Source organism: Columba livia, chromosome 6 (genome assembly GCF_036013475.1).
Source record: "Columba livia isolate bColLiv1 breed racing homer chromosome 6, bColLiv1.pat.W.v2, whole genome shotgun sequence".
Taxonomy (NCBI): Eukaryota; Metazoa; Chordata; class Aves; order Columbiformes; family Columbidae; genus Columba; species Columba livia.
The window spans coordinates 26,577,163-26,600,127 of record NC_088607.1 but is presented as its reverse complement, the minus strand read 5'-3'; the positions used below and the strand labels follow the sequence as shown (position 1 = coordinate 26,600,127).

At 35.5% G+C, this 22,965-nt stretch overlaps 1 protein-coding gene across 5 annotated transcripts in view; it reads left to right on the top strand.

Moving 5' to 3' along the window:
• NRG3 (neuregulin 3) overlaps positions 1-22,965 on the top strand; it is a 467,171-nt gene that overhangs the window by 320,742 nt on the left and 123,464 nt on the right. The window lies entirely within an intron of this gene.

The following is a 22,965-nucleotide window of genomic DNA, read 5'->3' as shown; positions in this document are numbered from 1 at the left end:
TCTTTCCCTGCACCCCTGGCTTGCAACACAGAGCAGAAATTATGCTAAATAGAAGAGGGCTATAAACTCCCATTATTGTTATGACATATATTATCTCTTATTGCAGGCTTTTTTTGCAAGCACATCTACTCAGCCTGCAAGTCTTTCTAATTAACATGTTCACTTGTTTAGAGTGGTGCTGAAGTTTAGGAGACCCCACTTTTTGCAGGGCTCTCCATTGACAATTTTCTTAATCAGCAGAGCATAAATATGGTTTGGATATAGCTTGTCTGTGCTTATAAAAACAGTAAGAGTGATGGTAACTCACAATGTGATGGTCTTCTGACAGGAAAACTTACTTGGAAAATGAATGTTAATTTTGGAATTAGATAATTAGAACTTTCTTGAATCATAAACTTTTTTTTTTTTTTTTTAATTGACAATGTTGCATGAAACAAGGTTTCTTTGTTGAGATATGCACTTCATCCTGTCTTGTCCAGAATAGCAATATTGTGCAGACTGGTTTTATGCAATATTTCTGATGATTTGTTTTCAGACAAAATAAATAAAAGCTGGAAAGGCATCTGTGTACAACAAGCATGGCACACAGAGTTAGAGCAAAGTCTAGTTGAGTTTTGAGTATATTTTTAAACTAACAACTAGGATTTGGAGTTTAGGTCCTAATCTAAGTAAGTCATTTAAAGAAAATAAATAGTTGTCTTGAATCCATGTACTTGAAGTTAGCCTGTTTTGCTGGGTTTTGTTGAAATGAGGCTTCAGACATTGAAACACTTTTGATAAATATTATGCTAATAGGTCTCATGGGAAATGTGTCAAGCATAAAAAAGCTAATTTTGAGCTACCATAGAGTCCACCTTAGAAGCATAAGAAAAGTTTTGATTTGTAATTTGATGCAGAAGTCTCTTTGTAGTACAGATTTTAACCCATTACTTGGTCAGTTGTGCAGCTGTATAAACCTTCCAGACAATGATGTGCCAAGGCAGAAAGTGAATTAGAACCTATAGGTTTCCTTCAAGTTTGATTCATTTCTGCTGATAAAGAAGTCTTCTGCTATCTTCTTACAGTAATATCCTGGGTTTGATTTTGGGGCATTTTGGTTTTTGGTGGTTTGGGTTTGGTGTTGGTTGGTTGTTTTTTTCTTCTTAATCCAAAGAATATTTTTTTTCTTTTAGTATTATAATTTAAACTTGTACATTTACTCTTTTTCATAACTCTCTTAATATATCGCTTGAGGAAAAAAAAAAAGTTGGTTTTTGATTTATTGAACTAGAATGTATCTGTGGCAGGGTTGTGTATCAAATATGAACTTTTACAAGAAAACTTGAGAACTTCATTAATGATTGTTTTAAATAATAATTAAAAAAATCACTCCAACTCCTGCCTGTATTCTGGGGTAGGTCTGTTTCTTCAACTTTGGGCAAATCACTTCAGCTTTCTGGGTGGATTTGTACTTAACACAATGAGTGTGGGTATATGAGGCTAGCCTCTATGAAATTGCTGGACAGAGGTAATATTTTTATCAATTGTATGACTGCTGTTTATCATTATATGAAAGACAAATGCTTAGGCTGATTTGGAGTGCAACTGCTGTCCAAAACAAGTGTAATGTTACTAACTTTGGAGGAGCTCTTCCCGATTTGTGTTGCTGTAAGGCAGCTACAGGCATAGCTGGTTCTTGCAAAGATTTGGACATGGCAAATAATAGTAAAGCAAAGTCCATAATCAGCTACATAGATCAAAGTAACCAGGAGTCATTTTATTAAAAATAAAGTTTTGCTGATTATTTCCAGACTATCACATAAAGAATGGAAATGACTTTTCACAAAGCTCCATTTTTCCTTTATTTTTCTCTCATCTTGTACTGTTGCTGAAAAAAAAAAAAGAGGAGTAATTCTAAAAAAAAAAAAAAAAAGGTCCATATCAAACCCTTCTATTTTTACATCCTCACCATTTTCAGGCTCAAATACACCTGAATTACAAGGTACAAGTCTGTTATCATGACATTTGAATTTATTCCTTTTATATGTATTCCTGATTGAATTTGTATTTTGCTGTGTCCTTGCATAAAATACCTCACTGTGGTGCTCCGATTAATTGATGAATTAACTTTATAAAACTCTTTCACATCCTTAGTGAAAGTTGCTGTAGAATTTTCTAAGTTCAATTTTTCAGTTTAAGAGAAATAATGTAGGGAAAAAAAAGGTAGTAAAGGGACCTTAAATCCGTGTATCATTTGTATGGCTGTTAATGTCAGGATTTCGAAGAATAATTATCAGGCAAATGCAGTAGATTGTGTCTTTTTCTGCAGTGAGAAAGTTTCTATATTCATTTACTTTTCACTTCAGTACCCCACTTAAACTCTAGCACCAATTTTCGCTGTTTACTGATATCTTGAGTTATATGTTGATCATCATAATATGGTGTTACTGATTTATATGTATATATTTTTTTTACATTACTAATTAATTCATCGTCATCATAGTTGAGGCAATAATTAGTGAAGAATAAAACTTTGCATGCAAGAATTTATAATAGAGATGATCTTCAGCATTCAAGGTCTGTCTTTGCCTCTCTGACTCTGACAAACACTGTCATGTGAAGATGAAGATATGTTTCTGACTCCCTCTAAAACTTCCCAGGTAGAATATGATTCAGTCAAAACATGTCTAGGACTTGAGCTTCAGACCATACTTTCAATCCCTAGGATTTGAGATTAAATGTACCAGTTTCTTAAACACCACTCTTAAATGGTCAATTCCAGATAGCTTAGTCAAATCATTAAATCTGATCCACGTGCCTATCTGTATTTCGGTGGAATTACTATTTTTAGCCCTGTATTTAACTCATACCTCCTTTATGTTTCAATTATAAATTAGCTTTTCACCAATAAGATTCTGCCAAAGTAATTGAAATTGCATTTCTTTCTCTCAAGTTAAAAACAAAGTAACCCACATCTCATTTTCTTAACAGATGTTTGGATATGTAAGGTCTTCAAATGTGAAACAAAGTAAACGTTGAAGAAAAATCATAGAGAAAGTCTAGTATATATAATGATGAGAGGATATGCAATTGGCATCACTTCTAGGAACCCCTTCTGGAACTAATACATAGTCCCAGTGCTCTGTCTGCAGGAGCAGCACCACAGCAGAGGCAGAGCAGGTCCAGCTGCAGTACGCACTGAATTTTTCACTAACCTCATGGTGCAGGCATCGCTTTTGCTACAGTAAGCTGTAGTTTACTGCTCTCAAAATAGCTGATAATTGTCATGGCAGAAGCAGAAAAAATAAACTCTAGGTAGAAGTGTAATTCTAGAATGTTGTAGTTCCATGTTTTAGGGAAACAAGTCTCATCTGGGCTCTTCAGAGATCCAATTAGAGCAGCATTATTGTGAGCAGGTGTGTTTGAACAGGGATGAGGACTGTTTCACACACAGCCATGGGCTGTGTTCTCTTTAGGGTTACGGGACTGCATGTCAGCAGTGATCTGCTGAAATAAACCTTACTGGGCTATAAGCTGGTGTAACCACAGATTTTGACCCAAATAAATTGCATCCAATCACCAAAACAATATAAACCGCAGAAATAGTGTTTATTTCTCCTTATTATGTGCAGCTGTTACACAAATGATTAAAACATGCTTACCTCTATCCTCAAAGAGCAATGGTTTTGAAAACCCCGTACTTCATCTGCTCTGTGTAGAAACAGACCATCTCCTGCTGAACTTTAAAGATCTTTTTTTCTTTATTTTGGTAATACAGGAAGATAAAACCTGTGGATTGTAACAACAAAAAGAATAGAGAAAAAAATGTAGCATAAACCTTTTAGCATTAATCTAAGGTGCTTGCTGAAGTTCACATGACCTTTTTTTTTTCCCAAACTACAGTCACTCAACAGCAGTAGTGTGAAATTTAAATCTTTAAAATACAGTTTGGAAGTATCTGTGATGGAAAGAGGGACAAATGACATGGAGGCCACCCATTTCGGTTCCTTGCAAAGTCGTTATGTTCCTTTGAACACTATTAAAGCAAAACACCCAAAGCTTTCCACTGGTCTTTCACTAGTCTACAGGTACTTTCATTTATTTTTTGTCAGTTGTTTACAGTCACTAACATATCTGCTCTGTGAAAAATGATACTTAGATTCAAGGTAAGTCAGTTAAATTATAAACATAGGCACAGGATGAGGTGTCTCTGGCAGAGAGAGGTTTGAGAGAGAATATTGACTGAGTACCAGGAGTAATAATTTGCAGTGATGTGATGGTGCATTTTCTTAGAGCTGCTCACTGGCCAAGTGCAAGGTTGAACCAGTCAAAACAGATTTGAAAGAAGCGTAGTAACTGGCATAAGCTGATGAAAAGAGACTTCTATCAAGAGAGACAGACCATCTCAGATCTCTGGAAACACATGAGGTCCCATGTTGTGCTCAACCATAGTTTATGTGAGCATCCTGTCATGGTTACATTTCTACATTTTCTGGGTACACTGTGGCATAGTAACTCCCACTAATGAGTTATTGAATCAAAATTTCCTATACTATCTATGTGTGCCTGACACAAATGGTGTGCAGCAGTGGTGGAAGGTGAATTGGAAACTGAGCTTACTAACAGTAACAGAACTGAAAATAGCTTGCATTTCCAGTCATTGTTTGATGAACTCAATGTCCCAAAGATAAATTATTTCCAAAACAAGAATGTAGTGGCTTAAAGTGGATATCAGAGCTTCTAGATCTGTTTTAGCCCACTGTTTCAATTACTTTTTAATCTGTGTCCAAACTCCCAAGCACCCTCCTCATTTGTAGTGGTGTCATTAGCAGGTGGCTACCAGTGAGCAAATTCTATGCTGAAGAAAACAAAAAAGGTGCTATTGACAGAAACAGCCCCACAGAGACACGTTCATCAGAAACCTGTAGGCAGATTTAGACACCAGAAACATATGGTCTATTTGCCTGAACCAGGCAACAAACAAGACTTACCTAATTAAAGATTTACTTTGTTGTTGCTTTTTTTTTTTTCATTCACTTTGCCTTTCCATTTTAAAATTATCCGTCCTTTATTCATTCAATAACAGAGAAGTTAAGGCTGAAATCTTGAGCAAAAAAACTCATAGAGCAAAAAAACTATTTTTTGCTTGACATTGCTGATAGTTTGGGTTCTTATTCATGTAGGATTACACTAAAAGACATCAGTGTTACGTTATTTCATTTGCAGTCTGGCCAAACAAATCACGTGCTTTTCAGTCCTATGGTTGCTTCAATTTTGTTATCCTTTGGTTTGGAGAAGGCTTAGGTATATGATTCTGGTGGTGTTTAAATGTGACATCTATGTCGTTGATATGTGCTTTTTTGTTCAGTTAACAGATTATTCCCTCTGGGTTATATTTGCATTTGGATAAAGTTAGCAGCAGATTTATTCTGTGGAGCAACTCCTTTTCTCAGTGACTTGAGCTTAAGTGATGAGTATTTCACAAAATGTTCCTCTGAGTACAGTTGGATTTGATCAATGGCACTTTCATCCAGCTCATTTTTTCCTGTTAGAGTGATGCAGGTGTGGAATCTGTATTAAATTTTGATATTATTCTAGTCAATGTGGCTACATCTCCAGTTTAAAAGGTTTTCTTCTTTTGTCCTGATGGGATTTACAGAATTGAATGTTCTTAAAAGAAAAAGATAAAATATTCCTCTTCCAGAAAATTAAACTGCATTATATCAACTAAATATGACAACCTGGTTGAACCGAGGCAGCAACTCACCAGCACGGCTATGAAGGAGCCTTGACTTTTGTCTGCAGGAATGCAGTAGAAAGCTAATAAAATCAGTAATGACGATAGCTGATGCAAGTCACAGAATTAAAACTCACAGCTGAGTTTTTTAGTCAAAGTAGAAAAACGTGGTAAAGCAGGAAATCATAACTTGGAAAACCCAAGCGTAAAAAACAATCACATTCCTGGCTTAAGTAGTACAGTAGTTTTCCTCAGGCATTTCAACAAAATTAGTAGGATTTAGAGGAGCTTCTGGGCTACTGTAAACATGCTCTTAGAGTGATTTTTCTACTGAAGTTCCTCCAAGGGGCAGATTTGCCATAGCAGAGCTTCAATGCCTGAAGAACTAGTCCCCTCATCAGCCTGTTCCTCAGAGCAGAGCTTGGCGTTATGGTGCTGTGTGGAGCATACCCAAGTTGAATTCTTGCTGTTGTACTCTTGACACTCACCCCTGTCATCTGAAATGATCTGAAAAACTGATTATTTGGCCAAATACTTTCTCTGTTTATTTTGTGTTTCTTTCTTTAGCAAAGGGACAAGCTGCAACTGGCTAGTAAGAGCAGTTGTGGCTGACACCAGGCAGATGTTGTGTGTCAGTTCCCCACACATCACCTGTGACTGTCAGCCTGATGCCACCAGTGGGAGGTGGAAGTCTGGGCTCCTCATGATACCATAACGGTACCGAGCTTTTCTTGGGAATATAAAATGAAAAAAAAAAAGGTTGTTGTAATACTGTAATTAGTGTTGAACAGAAAATGGATCTTGGTGTTATTATAGAAGCATTTACAATGACAGCGAATTTCTCTTGAGATTCCTATGCTTAACTGACTTAGAGCTGTGCTACCACTCTGCGTTTGGACTGAATTCTTGTGTCTCATTTTCACTCTCCCGTACAGTCAGGTTTGTTTTGACCTCTACTAGGTTTTGTTTTCATGCCAAAGGAGGTTTAGGTTTGGAACCCTGGAGCATAGTTGCTAAGAGACACATCTCATAGTCATTTTTATGGTAGCTTTTCAAGACTTTTAATATCTGTTTATTATTTTCATGTAGGTAAGCTTAAAATGCCAAAAAGATATATTGAAATGTTTTAACAGCTATTTTGTAAAAAAATTACGTTTTTCAAAGATTCTAAATAATGAAGAAGAATGTAAAAATAATGATATACTAGATGTATTTGGACAGTAAATAATAGCACCAAAAGAATGTGCCTATGCATAGCACCTTAGAAAGAAAAACCCCAGAATTGTCATGTGGCACAAATACAGTTTTTGAACTACAGCTCTACTTTAGATTGAACTAAAAATAAGAAAGGCACCCAGCAGAATTGGCAATATTGCTCCATAAGGGAGTACATGCTCAGATTATGGGATTGTAAATAAGAAAGATTTGTGGAACTATTAGTTAAATTTTCAGAATCTTATGTAACTACTTTCTTACGCTTTCATGAGGAAAACAAGATGGATCCATTTATATGGAACGTATCTTGTTTTGCTATATCCTTACATTCCATGTTTAGTCCAACATACTTGTGGCTGTGCAATAGCAACTAGAATGTCTAATCCAGTATATGTCACTTTTTCATTTTACTGAGCATCAGCAAGGAAAGGATTTAAGCCTAGGCACAAGTGTATTCTCTTACATGTCCATCTTTTTGTGCCTGTTGGGATTAAAAGGCTCAGAAATTCCTCTGCAGCAAAGATAAGCAAGCAACAGCAAGGGCTCCATAGAAGCCAACCTGTTCTTATTTTTGTAGAAAAATTTTGAACACTGTTATGTAGAGTGGGTAGAAAGAAAAATGCTTTCCTGCAATAGCTGGTGTAAAACTCTGCATTTTGAAATCTGACTTCCTGCCCTTTTGAAGTTTGACTAATTTTGCATGATAAAAGTGAAGGGCATAAAAAACACGAGTCTGTGGAGTCATTTGATGTGGTAACGTCGAGCACACAAGCAGTTTGTGTTCTGGTGGGGTTAGGTAACCTGTGGGACACATCTGCATTCAGAAAACTTGTGGTTGTATTGATTTTTAAATATAGGTATTTCTGAATGCAAAATACGCTATTTCATGAAAGATTGTTTTGCTTAGGTTCTATCGCCTTAGTGTTCAGAGTTCACAGTTGTGGAACTAATGTAGGTAACTTCATGATTCTTTTCTGTTTCAATGAACATGGTCCTCAGAATCCTTTTTTTTTTTTTAGCCAAGGAGTACTATCTGTCTGCAGTTCAAAATATTGGAAAATTGACTTCTCATTGATTACTGCCTGTGTGTGTTGCAATGGATTCCTGTTTGGGTTTGTTTTGTTTAGTTTTTAAATTCAGATTTTATTTCCTTATAGTTTCATTCCTCCTTCTTATGTATTTTCTGCTCCTTATGTATTGCCTCATTTTATTTCCTTGACACAGAGATTCAAATATCATTTTTCTCCCTTCTATTAACACATTACTCTTATTACCAGGCCCTGTTCTCTGCTAACATTTGTACATCCTCATGTGCACGTATTCCAAACCCATCCCTCCCTCTCTGACTTCCACTACTCTCACTGAAGCTGATTATTCCAGCTTTTCCTTTCCTGGATTGTAAAATGTCACAGAACCATTCTTTTTGTCTTTTGGTGCAAAAGCTGATTTAATCTGTCAGAAAGTTGACATGTGAATGTTAACCTTTTCTTTCTGTATTTTAAAATAACTGAATTTACCAAAAATGTACAGAAAATATCAATGTGCCTAGGGCATCTTTAAGTAAATCATCTTACATTGGCCTTCTCTTCAACTTTATATTCACCCAGGAAAGCAGTTTATTTTGAAGACATGGGACTGTTACACAGTATTTAAGTATGTTTTCAGCTTTCATTGATATGAGAGATCAGTAGTGATCAATGTTTCTCAATGGCTTTTCTTATTAACAGATTAGAATTTTTTGATTCTTTGACTCATACTCTTGAAATTTCTCTATATTTTATTTGACTTCCTTTCAGAGTAAGTAATACTTCTTTATGGAACGAGCTGTTCTAGAGGTAACTGGTGACAGATTCTGTCTCTGTAAAATTCTAGTTTAAGGGCATTGATAACTAAAACTCTAATTATATCCCTTTTGCACTTATTTTCTATAATGTCCTCAAAGTGTGATAGTTATGTTACATTTAGTATACTGAAAAATTTAGATTAGTGTTACCCAAAGTGACTGTTTAATAGGTTAAAGTTTAACTTGTGCATAGGCATTTTCTTGCATTAAAACCCATTTTTTCCTATTTCTGTTGTAAAAAGAGATCTATCTAAACAGTTCCGTCTTACTTAGTGTTTGAAAATAAATAACAAATAGGCAAATTGAGTGTAGCCATCAAATTACACAGAGAGAACTGAGAAAATACTGAAGCCAAACAAGCTCTGTTATCCCAGTTTCAAAGAATCCTACCACTCTGTCATAAGGCTTCCCTAAGTTCATTAGTGATAACACTCTCAGCACCTGAAGAATCATTTCCAAAATTGTATAAATAATGTTGGTATTTCTTTCTAGAGAGTAAATTAGATAAAATCATCTTTAAGGCAGCATTTTATATCAGTTGGGTGTTATTACAATACTTACCCTGAACTAGTTAAGTCCATTCTGTATTTGAAATTACACTAGATTAAATATGTCTAACTTATATGGTGTCTTGGGGTGTGGAATTCATAGGAAGTTTAATCTACATTACAGGAGAAGATAAACCACTGCCTGGTAAAATCAAACATTTTCAAACTAATTCCATGTTCCAGTTTTTAAGATTGCTGTGTGTGGAGATCTTTGAACCATGATTTTCGTGTTTAAAAAATCCTGCATTTTAAAAGCTACATTAGAAAGGGCTTTTCATTAAAAGATCAAAACAAACTTTAAGCAGACTTAGAAAGTAAATTGATGAAAGTTTAAACATGCTTGCAGCTACAACCAAATGTTGGACTAAAATACACTTTACATCCACCAACTGCAAACATTAAAAAACCCTGCTGGTTCTTGAGCATTTATTCTTTTTTAAATCACCTATTTAGTAAAAAGTACCGTGCATATATGATTTTTCTCATTTGGGTATAAGGTCACCTAATGTATTTATTCCAGTTTGCATTTTGTGAAATAGATACGTGAGAGAGATTTGAAACTTCCTCACTAACATGAGTTGTAAGTTCCTGGCAGCAGTTGTTCCTGAATGGAAACAAATTGCAAGAGTAATCTGGAACTGGCATAAGATGCATCATTTAAATATCTTCTGAGTAATTGTAAACAATAGTAGCTAAACTGCAGTGAGATTTATTTTCTATAGAAATAGACTGTTTTCAACATTTCTATATAGCATAAAATCATTATTCTGTCTTGTAAACTGTGCACCAGTTTTATGAAGAATTTGTGCCATACAGAACTTAGAGAAATTTACTGGAAAGAAGAGATTGATTCCCCTTGTAGTTTTGCCATTATATTCCACATGATTTTATGTAAGTGATTTCTTTCTTATTCCAGTGTAATTGTTTCTATGTAGAGAGCAGGGTTTTTTTATACTATTATTTTATCCTTCAGAGCTATAAAATGATTTATTGATAAGAACTGAATTTTATTCAGAATTGAAATTTATTAAAATATTATTATTCAATTAGAATTGGATTTTATTATAATTTCATATTAGCCTAGTTCCAGTTTCCTCTGAGACACCTACTTAATTCTGCCATGCTCATCTTTCATCATGAAACTTTTGAATATTATTTGTATTTCGTTTTGAAGTACCTTATTAACCCCTTTTTTCCACTCCATTCTCAACAAAAATGAAGCAGCCCACCAATCGAGGCTGAAGACCTGAGTAATTTTACTTGCCAAAGTTTGAGAGGCAACTCTTAATTAATCTAACATATGAGGAGTTACTTCCACATAATGAAATTTTTAATCACTGTGTCAGGTGTTATTACTTAAAATACTTCAAAGAAATCCAGATATACAATAACCTTTATTAAATAGATCTGTAATACTGAAAGATATTATCCTGCCAGGATGCAGGTTCTTCTGTCAAAAAAAATCTAGCTTCCGAGTCTATATTAATATCATTTGAATACTAAGAAATCTGAATACTGATTTCATCTGAGAACATTTTTATTTTTCTGATGAAGTGCATGGACACTAAAATGAGGTATTCAGGCCCACTTCAGGATATTGTTGCTCTGACTGTAAGATCTATTCTTTGAATAATTACAACACTTTCTGACCCTGAGGAATATTTTTCAGTTCACCCATTCTGTCCTCTTAATGCTGATTGTGGTGGGATGTTTGGAAAAATACACTCCTGCAGTCCACAGCTGGAGAAAGGGTGTAAAGTAATTCCACATAGATCACTTGCCAGGAATTGGCAATTTTGTTATCCTCATTACCGTTTGTGTGCTAAGTGGTCATCAGAAGCTAAGAGAAATAAGATTTTTCTAGGCCTTCCTACTCTGAGTTCATTGATCCCTTTATGTGGTATGAAATACCTCTGCATAAGCATGCAATGAATAAATGTTGAGGGCATGAAGGTGCATCAGTGCCTCTAATAAATTAAGATTTAAAAGCAGAAAACTTCATTATTGCTGTATACTGATAAAAGGTGACTATTCTAGGATAGGGATATATCTGAAAAAAAGACCCATGTTGCCTTTCAAACTTGCTTTAGTATCCACTTTTCTTTTTTTTTTTTTTTTTTCCATTTGTGTATTCTCTTAGATGGGAGATATTCCCAAGTAACAACACTCACCAACTTGCTACTGGCTAATAATGCTGTAATAGCTAGTAATACAGATCCATTTTGTATCTACAGCATTGACTATGAAAACGTACAGAATGAAGAAAGTTTGGTCTCCTCAATTAGGGCTAAAGTTCAGTCTGAGAGCTAGGAAAAACCTCGTTGTGCATAACTGAAATAGTTGTATTTTCAATTAGCATGCATTCTATCCCTGAATGTACCACATATGGAAGTGACACGTTAGCTAGTGCTTCATGATAAAACTATGGAAGTTTAACAGCCGCCATCAAATCAGCAAAGTGTTTTATTGATCTTTTTAAGTGATCATCAATAAAAATTGATAAAGGCAGTCATGAGAAAACCATCGAATATTTATATTATTGTACCATTGCCAAATACCTGTCTGTTTCAGATTTAAATTGAGTATAATTTGGATCTTTTAAAATTTCTGTTGTCAGTGGCAAAAGTAGTTATTTACCTATTTCTTTGGGATTAAATAATTATCTTGAAATCATTGCTTTTTATCAGTGTCACATTGCAAAGCTACCAAAATGAAATCTATCTGTGTAGAGACAAGGATCTGACATAATGACATCTTTTGTTTCTTTTGTATTTCTGGGAGCTGGCAGAAAATAATCTTTTGGAAAATGAAACAACATGGACAGGGTGGTGATCCTCAGGATAGGCTCCCATTACTTACCAGCAAGTCTGGGCCTCTGCTTTCTGTCAAAGGGCTATGAGCACAATTCAGTTGAACACTTCTTCTACCAAATGTAATCATTTAATTTCCTCATAAGTATATTATGATTAGCTCTCTACCTCCAATCTTAGACAAATCAATTAAGCACAGTTCTATCAATGTATTTTGTTGTTTGATCCTATAGTTCCTTTAAGAAACTTGAGAGAGGGAAGGCTGTTGACAATTTCGTTTTGCAGAGTAAATTCTGAGTGCTCTTTCTCTATGAAGTGTTTTCTTCAGTTTGAAAAAATAGAGTACAGGATGCAGTCTTTTTATGTTTGATTAAGGAAAATTATAGCAAGATTTCTCAGTTCCTTCTTGTATTTTTTTTTCTGGTTGTTGTGTATGTAAGCCTATCCACTTGTTGTAAAATAGGAGGTCTTTAAGTCATTTACAGCCACTTTGACAATATGTAAACCGAAGACATGTTAGCCCTTTGCACAAGAGATTTTTTCTTTTTCCAATCTTCACGAAAAATATTTTTAAAAACGTATTTTCAACATGTAGTGTATATGTGTTTGTATACATATAAGAAGACACATGAATATATATGACAGATCATTGTAAATTTCACATAGAACTCTTGGTGAAAAAAGGTGTTGCTTTTGCCACAGGAAAAATGCCAAATTGATATTAACTGTTCAGCTCGTCTATATTTGGTGTAGTTACTCCTAAAACGGGAGTTCTCATCCGATCACTGGATGTCAGTCTCCCATTGTTGCCAGTTAGAGTTGTGTTCAATTTTCATTTGACTTTACCTCTAGTCAGAAAGAACATGGCATGGTGATATATAGAGAAATTAAATTTTGCCCAAACCTCCTACTTTTACTTTCTTTTTCATACAGCACAAGTTTGTTTGGTTGTGGTTTTTTAATAGCAATCAAATGCTAATTTAAACATGCCCAGAGACAAGTATGAATATAACATTTCATTTTCTGTCTCTTAGATGGTAGAATCTAGGGCCTATCCACCAGGTGTTTTCTTAAGTGAATGGAGTTCAAGTTAGGTACATGATTTCTTTCTGAGGCCTGTGTATCCATCTGGAAATTACATTGATATAATGGGCTTGCTATCCCACTGGCTATCGGTGCATACATATGATATAATTATTGGAGCTGTTACATTGTTGCAGAACTTAAAAGGAAACAAAAGCCAAAAGCTGAAGGAAAGCACTGAAATGGATAAAACTGGTGTTCAAGTAGCTAAATCAGGAAAATGGCCAAATAAAAAAAAAAAAAAAAAAGAAAATAAGATGATGGCTTTTGTGACCACCTCAGTCCTTGCTGCCAGCAGCACTTGCCTGTTATCTCCGGTGCAGTAGTTCTTTTCTTTCTCTTCTGCTCTCCAGATAGATGGCTTCAGGCTTTCAAGAATCCATAAAATCAGACTGTTTGCTGTTGTCTTATTTTGTGATTCTCTACAGTTCTTTTATGCAAGAATGTAGTTAAATTCATAATTTGCTTGGCAAAAAAATGGAGAGGTTGTTCACCAGCCCAATATCTAGTTGGAACTTCTGAGTTTGAGACTTGATTTAAAAACTTTGTAGGAGAACTGTAAAGCATATAAAAGGATTTATTGTAGACGTTTATCTCTGAGAAAGTATTTTAAAATATGAATATAATTCCTAAAAGAGGACCTTGTAAAAGGACAATGACAATGTCTGTTTTCTTTATATAAAAATGATAATTTTAGAGTAGCAATGGAGGACCCCTCTGTGCAGTATTTGTCATCAGGATTTCTGGTTAGTGCTGAGACGTAGAAGAGAGAACATGATTGTGCCGAAGGTCATGGTAGTGTTCCGACCGTTAACAAACAAGGGGATTGCTGCACTGAGGTTAACTCCTAGCAGAATGCAGAATTTATTTAAATCAGAATGAGAAAAAAAAAATCTGGAAGAGCACAGTCTCCCACTATCCCACTATTATTTTCTGTTTAGGTAACTTCAACTTTGGGCTAAATACAGATTTCTGTGAATCCATATTGCATTTCAAATGGAATAAGGAACAGAAAATCTTTCAGTGCTGTAAATGGAGGAGGGTATCCAGCTGTCTGACATTCTGAGACTTTTCTTTTTTTTTTCATTTAAGATAAATACGTACTTGAATTACTTGAAATGTTTGGGTGGCTACTTTTGCTATCCAGGTGTAATTGTATCATGATCAACTGGAACTGGTCCAGATAGTTCTCAGCCCATGAAAAGGACAGAGCTTGAGCATGCTCCAGACACATCCAGATTATTTTTTTTTTTCGAGAATTACTGCTTTACAAGTCAGGCAGCTGCGCAACTCCTGGTTGATTGCAGCTGAAAATCATACTGCAAGGTCTGATTGTGCCTTCCATCCTTATTCTATGTATTAATATTTTAATACTCTTACTGTCTTTCTTTGTGTGTATAATTAGTAGCTTGTTTCTGGACATAAGCCTTTATGAAGAAAATTTATCCATACTAATTCTTAGACCTCTAATATCCTAGAATCCAGAGGCTTGTTATAAGTGTGACATTTTCATTTAATGTAACATGACGGTAAATTGTTCTGTTGCAAATGTGCAAAATCTGATGTTGTAAGCATTCTCAAAACAACAGGTTTTGTAAATAGGTTTTAGAAAAAAATGCAGTATTTCTATGAAACTTTTTTAATAATCTCTGAGCATATAATCTGTATTAAAAGTGCCCTATGAAATTCTCTTGCAGCCCAAAAAATGCTGTACTCTTTTGACCTCTTTTACACATGTATTCCTACTGACTGACACCAAGTTCACAAGACTTGAAATCCTTTGCAATAATGTATCTTTGTATGTTTCAAGCCTGGTGGGGTTTTCTTGATCCATTCTTAATCAATGCATCTAGTATTTCAGTTAAAACAAGCAAAACCATGGGTCTTTTTCTATAAAAAATATATATTGCTGACTAAGCACTAGAAAGTGACTGATGTTAGACCACAAAGATTATGATTCTCTGTTTTACTTGTGCAAGGTAAATTGAATATAAAAATAAAAAGCATAGCAAATATTGGAATAATAGGTTATTTCCTGTTATTCTTCAAAAAGAAATTTCAGAAATATGTAAGGAAATAGCTATGAACTACGATGTATTTAAATCTTAGATTAAGGACTGAGATTATGGTCCAAATCCTAGCTGTGTGACTTGAACTGTAGTGAGGTTTCATTATCAGGGTTGGACTGTGCAGTTTCTCTGAAGCAGTGGGAGCCCCCATATCTGTATGTGTATGATGCACTTCTCAGGATGAATGGATGCTGGACATGTTTTCATCAAATATTGAGAATTTGAGGTTTGGTGGGGGTTTTGTTGTTGTTTGTTGGTTTGTTTGTTTATTTTTAAGGAAGCCTTATTTTGGCCAGTTGGGAAATATTTTGTGATATAAGGGAAGTTACCCATCCAGTCTTTCCAAAAATCAGTTAAACTTTGGGTGTGCGAGTGCTCCTATTGAAACTTCACACTTGAAATTAAACATGGTTAAGTTCTTTGGAGCAAGAAAATAAGCTCAGGGGCCAACAGCCGGTTCCACAGACTGTTAGATCTTCAGATATTTGAGCTCTGAAAACAAAGACTAATTATGCAGAAACCTAAAAAGGAGGATTTTGGTGTTTTGAAACCATCATTTTGAGACCTTCATTGGCATTCTATATTTGAAAAAGACATTTATGTAATTTTTATGGACTGTGTCACTAATGAAGAGCATTTTAGGGATAACAAAAAAATTATATAGACTATAGAATATCCACACCATTGTAAAAATTCAATTTTCAGCCTTGGAACAATTATAGGATTTTTAAAAACCTAGTGGAATTTTATTAATGTCTTGGAAAAAATCATCTCATGTTACACGTCTGAAGTTTGTTATGTTGCGCAGTCTAACATCTGTTCAGAGTTTCAAAATAGTTAGAAATGACAGCAGTCCTCTACTGCTAGAGCATCCACAAGTGAAGTGAAGTGCCGCAGGATCTATGTTTACAGAACAGAGGCAAATAAAATGCAGATGATCAGGCAAATGCAGAGGGAGGTGAAACTAGGCAGAAACCTATTTCATGTATGTTTTATTTATAGTTGTGAAACCTGTGTTTACTGAGAGCTGAAGTGGGCAAATAAGCAGGCAAACAAAACTGATAAAATACAAAACAACTAGTATAGTGCTATCATAATAAGAGAAGAAAAAACAATCATGAGCTTTTAATTCTCTCTATAGTTGTAGTTTGCTTGCTTAAAGTTGTTATTTTGCTTATGGAGAGGGCTCTGACTCACACCAAGTAGGAAGGGAGCCTGATCAACCATGCAGCACATAAAGAAATCTAATATAATTAACCAGAGAGTTCTGAGTGGTGTAAGTGCTTAGCCTCATAACACGGTGTATAGACTGTAAGAGAAGGTATTAAAATAAGATTATAGCTCTGGTGACTCCATCTGCATCTCTGCATTTTTATTGAATTTCAAAAGCTTGATGTTCCCATGAGAGGTGTGAGTCCACAGTCCACACTACGCTTTAATTTTTACAATTCATTCCATCTAGAGTGGCCTGTCCATTTGAGCTGCAGGCTTTCTAAGTTAAATACAATTGTCTTGGTGTGCCAAAAAGTCAAAGTGGCCATACCATGAATTTTGTTGGAGAAGCTGTAGCCTGAGCTTCTTCCACACAGGAAGGTGCTGCCAGGCTGCTTGGAAAGAAAGCTCTGAGTGCAAAGAACTGCTTTCACTCTAGAGTCATCATACCAGTAAGTACATGCAGCTCAGCTGGGCATATTTCCTCTCTGCCATAGCAAAGAAGTTTTATCGTCTCACCAGATGGCCAGAAACCTTGAAACATTGATTTAATTAACTGAAATCCCACCACCAGATGGCAGCTTTTGTGGCTATGTGAGTAAGTAGAACAGAAAGCTTTAGGGGCAATGTTGTCCTAAAATTGAATTAGGCAAATGTAGGATCATGTAGAGTTTACTCAAACATCTGTGGTGGGTTGGGGAAGGAAGAGTAAGTGCTAAACTGATAAGGGGATTAGAATGCAGAAAGTTTTTAGAGAGAGTACTGAAGATAGCTGAGGCTGTGCTGAATTGTTGAGTAGTATCAGTTGTGGTGGCTGGAAGTCAGCATGGGTTTTAAATTTTTTGAAGTGTGGTATGGGCATGAAAAGTAGATTCTGTGCTTAATACATATGAGGAGGCTTGCATTATGTTAATATTTGACTGCTAGGCAAGCTTCAATGTAGTAGAGGAAAAAAAAAAAAAGCAGTAATTATCCAAATTGCCTTTTAGTCCACCTATAGCTAGGTGAGCAGTATGGTAAGATAGCAGCTATAAACCAGGAGGTTATCAGATACTGGCCACCTCTATACATGTACTCTCTCCTTATGAAAACCTGTGAATGAAAGTGAAATGAATAGAGCATAGAGGTATCCTTTCCTATGGCGAACACAGAAGCAGTAGAAAGGCTATGTGATAAATTTGATTATCTGTGTAGCATTAAAATAATGTTGGATACTGGTTTGAGAGTGGTAGGGAAAAAAATTGAGGCTCTACTTCAGAATTGAAGTCCTGTGACTAATTTCGGTTTCCACTTCCTCTGAGAATCTTTTGTCCCATGTACGTGTTTTTCCTTCCCAAGGAAGATATAAGGCTTGGATAAGCTCAGTTATATACAGTGAACTTCAGACCTCGTTTTGCTTTACTCTCGTTGTAATCTAACTAGTGATGCTTCACTTTTATGAATCATTAAAGGCTCTATTTTTTTTTCTGAAATCAACAGCTCCTTATACTGAGATAGTGGGGACATACAGAAAGAAATTATGGGTGATTGTTGAAAATAAATTCCTCTTGAGGAAAAAATTCACCAAGCTTCTGACAGAGGTGGTTGAAAAATAGGTACAATGTTTTACAAAGGCTTGTATTATACTGATATTTTTGGTAGTTGCTTTCCAATAGTGAATTAGTACAGATCATGTCAGCTAGACTTCAGAAAAATGTCTTGTTTTTTACAACCATCTGCTTTGCTGTAAAGTGCTTTCTCCAAGCTGTATTCAATCTTTTGCTTTGCTTCTGTCTCTGATTTAGCTCTTGCTTCCTCTTTTTTGTTTCCCGAGGGTGCAATTTACTGTATCAATCAAAATAGGATAAAAAGGTCAAAAGTCTTCAAATGTTTTTATAAAAAAGGGGGGAAAAATGAAACTAATATAATCAGCTCACACATGGCATTCCATTTATGCCATTTATTCTTTATGTTAGAGCTGTAAGTAAAGTGAGTTACTTTTAAAGCAAAACTGATGGAAGCAGACTCAAGCTTTGGGGCATGGAGAGGAGAAAACAATGGCTATATATAGATCCTAGATCTTTCTTTAGTAAGTGAAGGATCATGTATGATTGATTTCCATGACTCATATGAGCACTTCATTTAGAAAGCAGGGAATTTGTTTTCAGATATGGAAATGTGTTTTCCTCTCATCAATCTCTTATGATGCCAAGTGATTGTCGGCAATTATAGTGGGATTTAGGAAATATGTTGGGCATCACGTAGATTTTCCTTATCTACAAAGGATTGCATTTGTTCTGGTGGTGGGGGTTTTTGTTGTGTTTGTTTGCTGGGGTGGGGGGTTGGTTTTTGTTTTGTTTTTATTACTGTGGAAATTCTTGTAATTCTCAGATAAATTATATATATATATATATTTTTTTTTAATCACAGAATTGTTAAGGTAGGAAAACATCTCTGGACATCATCTAGTCTAAGCCCCTCTCGAGCAGGGCCAGCTACAGCAGGTTGTTCAGGATTGTCCACTTGATCTTTGAATACCTCAAAGCACGGATAGTCTGGGCAACCTGCTTCAGTGCTTTGCCACCGCCGCAGTGAAACAGAGGATTTTTAATGTTTAAGTGAAGTCTCCTGAATTTTAATGCATTCCCATTGTCTCTTGCCTTTTCACTGAGTGTCACTGAGAAGAGTCTGGCTCAGTCTTCTGCAGTCCCCCTACCTGACATTTCTGCACATCAATAACAACCCCCTTGAGTCCAGCTCGCTCAGCCTCTCCTCTTGCCAGATGTGCCAATACTTAAATCACCACACAGCTGCTTCGGTGCCATGTTGATAAAATTTCATATGTGGTATTCTTCCAAGAGAACATTTTCAGAGTTCAAATTCTGGATGAATCTAGGCTGTGTAGGTGATAAGCACACTCAAGAGTGTAGATTGCTTTTCCAGCAGGTTGTTAAACCTCTACAGTAGAGGAGGATAAGAATGAATCCAGTTTGCAAGAAATAAAGCAGTGGAGAGAGTTCCAAACTTGCTACCAGAGAATCTTTTTTCCCCCAAGTGTAAGAACTGGTGATAGGTAACTACAGAAGGCTGGAGGCTGAGGAGGAGAGAGAAAGGCCTCAGTCTTCCAAAAGCAAACTCCAGGAAGGTGCTGAAGGAAGCAGTTCTTCCTGTGACTCCTCCATTGTTTATTCATTTCATTGATTCCCTTCTGCAGCACTCTGGGACTCAGGTTATTAGCAGTGATAGATATGCAAAACTCTGCTAATTGCTTGTAACTTTTTCCTGACTCTGGTAGAATTTGAAGTAAAAAAAAAAAAAAAAATCTTTCAGGATTGATGGATTTAATTTTCTGTGATATGACTCTAGAGATAGAAGACTTTATATTAAGTTATAAATCTTTGCAGGTTGTGTTTGTTTAAATAAGGCATCATTTTATATTTCATATCTGGGAAAAAACCTTATTTCTGAAACCAAGAATATGTTTTCATAGATGATCTAGATGAACAATTTTCTTGTGTTTATGATTACCATCAAAAGATGAGACTCTTGAAAATAACTATTTGGAATACATAAAAATATCTTTAGCGGTCTGACTTAAAATTAATGCAGATATGCTTATTAATGTTATTTTGAAGTGTAGTGCCCATATGCTTTGGAATGCATGAAATGTGTTCTAAAATCAATGGAATAATGTTGGTTTCTTGTGTAGAAGATGGGCTTAGTGTTCTGGGTATTTCTGAGCATTTAGCTTGTAATTAGCCTGTGTAAGTTAGATGATAAAGTCAGGAGTTGGCATGGCAAAATGACTAAAAGCAAAGCTAAGTACTTAATTTTATGCATCACATTAGATTATGTTAACCTGAGGCTTTAAAATACTGATCTCTAGCTCAGGTTTAACTTGACTTTTGCCCCCAATATATCTGGTTTCATTCATGTTTTTTAATTCTAACTACAGAGGAACACTAGAAACAAAGCAAATTAATGAGAACATGGATTTAAAAAACATGACTTTAAATCAATAGTGCAGTCTTCAAGAAGTTCATTAAGCATATAAGAGGAAAGGACAGAAGTATTTATCTTCCTTAATGTTATTTTTAAGACTTCAAATTATTAATCCTTGTGCTAGCTCTAAGTTGGTGACACTATTGCATCAGGGGACCTTTTTAAATTTTATATCAAAGCAAAACCATTTCACTGTAAATCACATGTGAACACTTACTGATTGTTTAGCACAAAATAGATTGAAAGGGACACCGGGTTTAAGTATAATTGATGTTTCTTTCCTTATAAATCTTGAACTCGAACTTCTATGTGGTGACTTAAAGAAGTATTTTAAACTGCAAGGATATGGATTCCCACACTTGCTTTAAGCTGGTTGTCTTTTCGGTTTCTTTAAAACATTATCATAGTCATATGTTGTGAGAAGTTCTCTTCCCCATTAGGCACTCAGTAGGAACATACTGAGGCTGGAGAAGTCTGGGATTTTAGCACTTCAAGTGGGCGTAATAAGGCATTATTATGCTACCAAATCTTATCTTTTCTCTGTAGAAATGGAACAGCATAGCTCTAAACCAAGTTTTATTCTTTCTCCATATTTCAAAATATAAGCATTGTTTTGTACGCAAAATATATTATAAATCATCTTTAACAGGATAGAATCCAAATTAAATTTACTATGCAGATCATTAAAATGTTGGAGGGGAGTAAAGGGGCAGATACTTCTAACAGGAAGAGCCAACATATTTGGGCAACAAACAAAACACGACAAGGATATTTTTTGGAAGGATTCTCCTCTGTTTAGAAACACACTTAATTGGTATAAATGAATAAAATTAATGAGCTAACAAATTTGAAAGACAGTAAAGACAACCAAAAAAGAAAAGGCTATTTGGTATTATTAGAAAAAGCAAGCCTGGTTATTTTTATTTTCTGATCTGCGTACTGATGTTTAAAGGAACTTACTAAATACTTACCACTGGGAAAAAAATCCACCTAATTCAAGGCATAGGTAAACTTATAACAATGATGAGTTTGTAGAATAATGAGTCTAGTCATAGTTGATATATTAAAAGATTTATATTCCATGCACAAAAGTTGGATAAACATGTTTCACTACATGGCTGGTCTGATTTTGAATAAACAATTTATATATAAATGCAGTCATAAGGAGATAAATACCAGTAAATGGCAATGGTATGAAAATAACAAGGATGGCAATACATTATTTAGAACAGTCTGTAACAAAGTGAGTGAAGAAATGTCCAAGCTAACCTTAGATTAGCTAACTCACTTCTAATAAATTAATTGCTGCATCTTGGAATACACTTCTGGCTGCCAATTTGTGCATAACATGGCTAGTAATCTCTGTTTAGCTGTATGCTACTGAGTCATGATATAAACAATATTTGAATAAGCTAGTATAACAAACAATAAAACTTTCAGTTTCCGCAATGTTTACAGAATTGAACAATATCTCAAGAGAGGCAGAAGGATGAGGCTGAAGTAGGTTGTAACTGTGGTTGTCCTGACAGTGAAATATAACTAAGTTGTCACTTATAAAGGTACTAAGGCCATCTCTTTGGCATTTTAAAGACTGGGTCAGATGCAGAAGTGTCTTGGTTTCAGAGTGGTTTTTGGGCATCCAGCTGGCCACCGTACCTGCAGGAGCCCCAGGTTGTGCTGTTTGCAGTGATGCTATTGGGATGCTCTGCTGGAGAGGCAGTCCCTGAAAGTTGCTCCAATTAGCTGAGTGCTTCCATCCCAGTTTGCCCAGGTGGAAAACTGGGCAAGTGTGGCAAGGACCAGGCTTCTTACAGTGACACTTGTTTCTTTGCAGATTTGCTCGAAATAGATCTGGAGCATCTTTCTTCTGAATCTCTCTGGATCTACTAGCATTAAGACACAATCAAAGGTGGAAGAATCTGAATTGGTAAAGCTACATGTGTCTAAGATAGACCTGTGCTGGCCTTGGCATACCTATGGTTTAGCTGATATCTGCAGTGTCTGCATTCACCATATGGCCTCAGAAGTCACTCAGACCAGGCTTTCCTCCCTTCTTACTGTTCTGTGCTCCAAATTACAAGCAGCACTTACATTCCATTTCTAGGAAGGAACTCATATCCTCTATGAAAGTATATGGATGGGGATGAGAAGCTTTGCTTTGTTGTTACATAACATATTAATATTTTTGAAGTTAATTTTTAAAAAGGAAATGAGAATGTCCTTGTTTTCCATATAACTAGTGTTTAATGCAAGTTTAATATAGCTTATTTTTTTTTAAAGTATCAATCTTTTCTCTGAAGAAAAACATGCTGAATGAATAAGTGAGCTCGACAATGCAAGATTTCTGCTTTCTGCAGAAAATGACAAAGATATATTTATTTTATTACTGTATAGCTTTGACGCTTACATTACCACCATTATCACAAGTTTTTTGATAATTTCTCCTCACAAAGCTCCAGCAGAGGGGAAAGCTGTGCTGATCCTACTA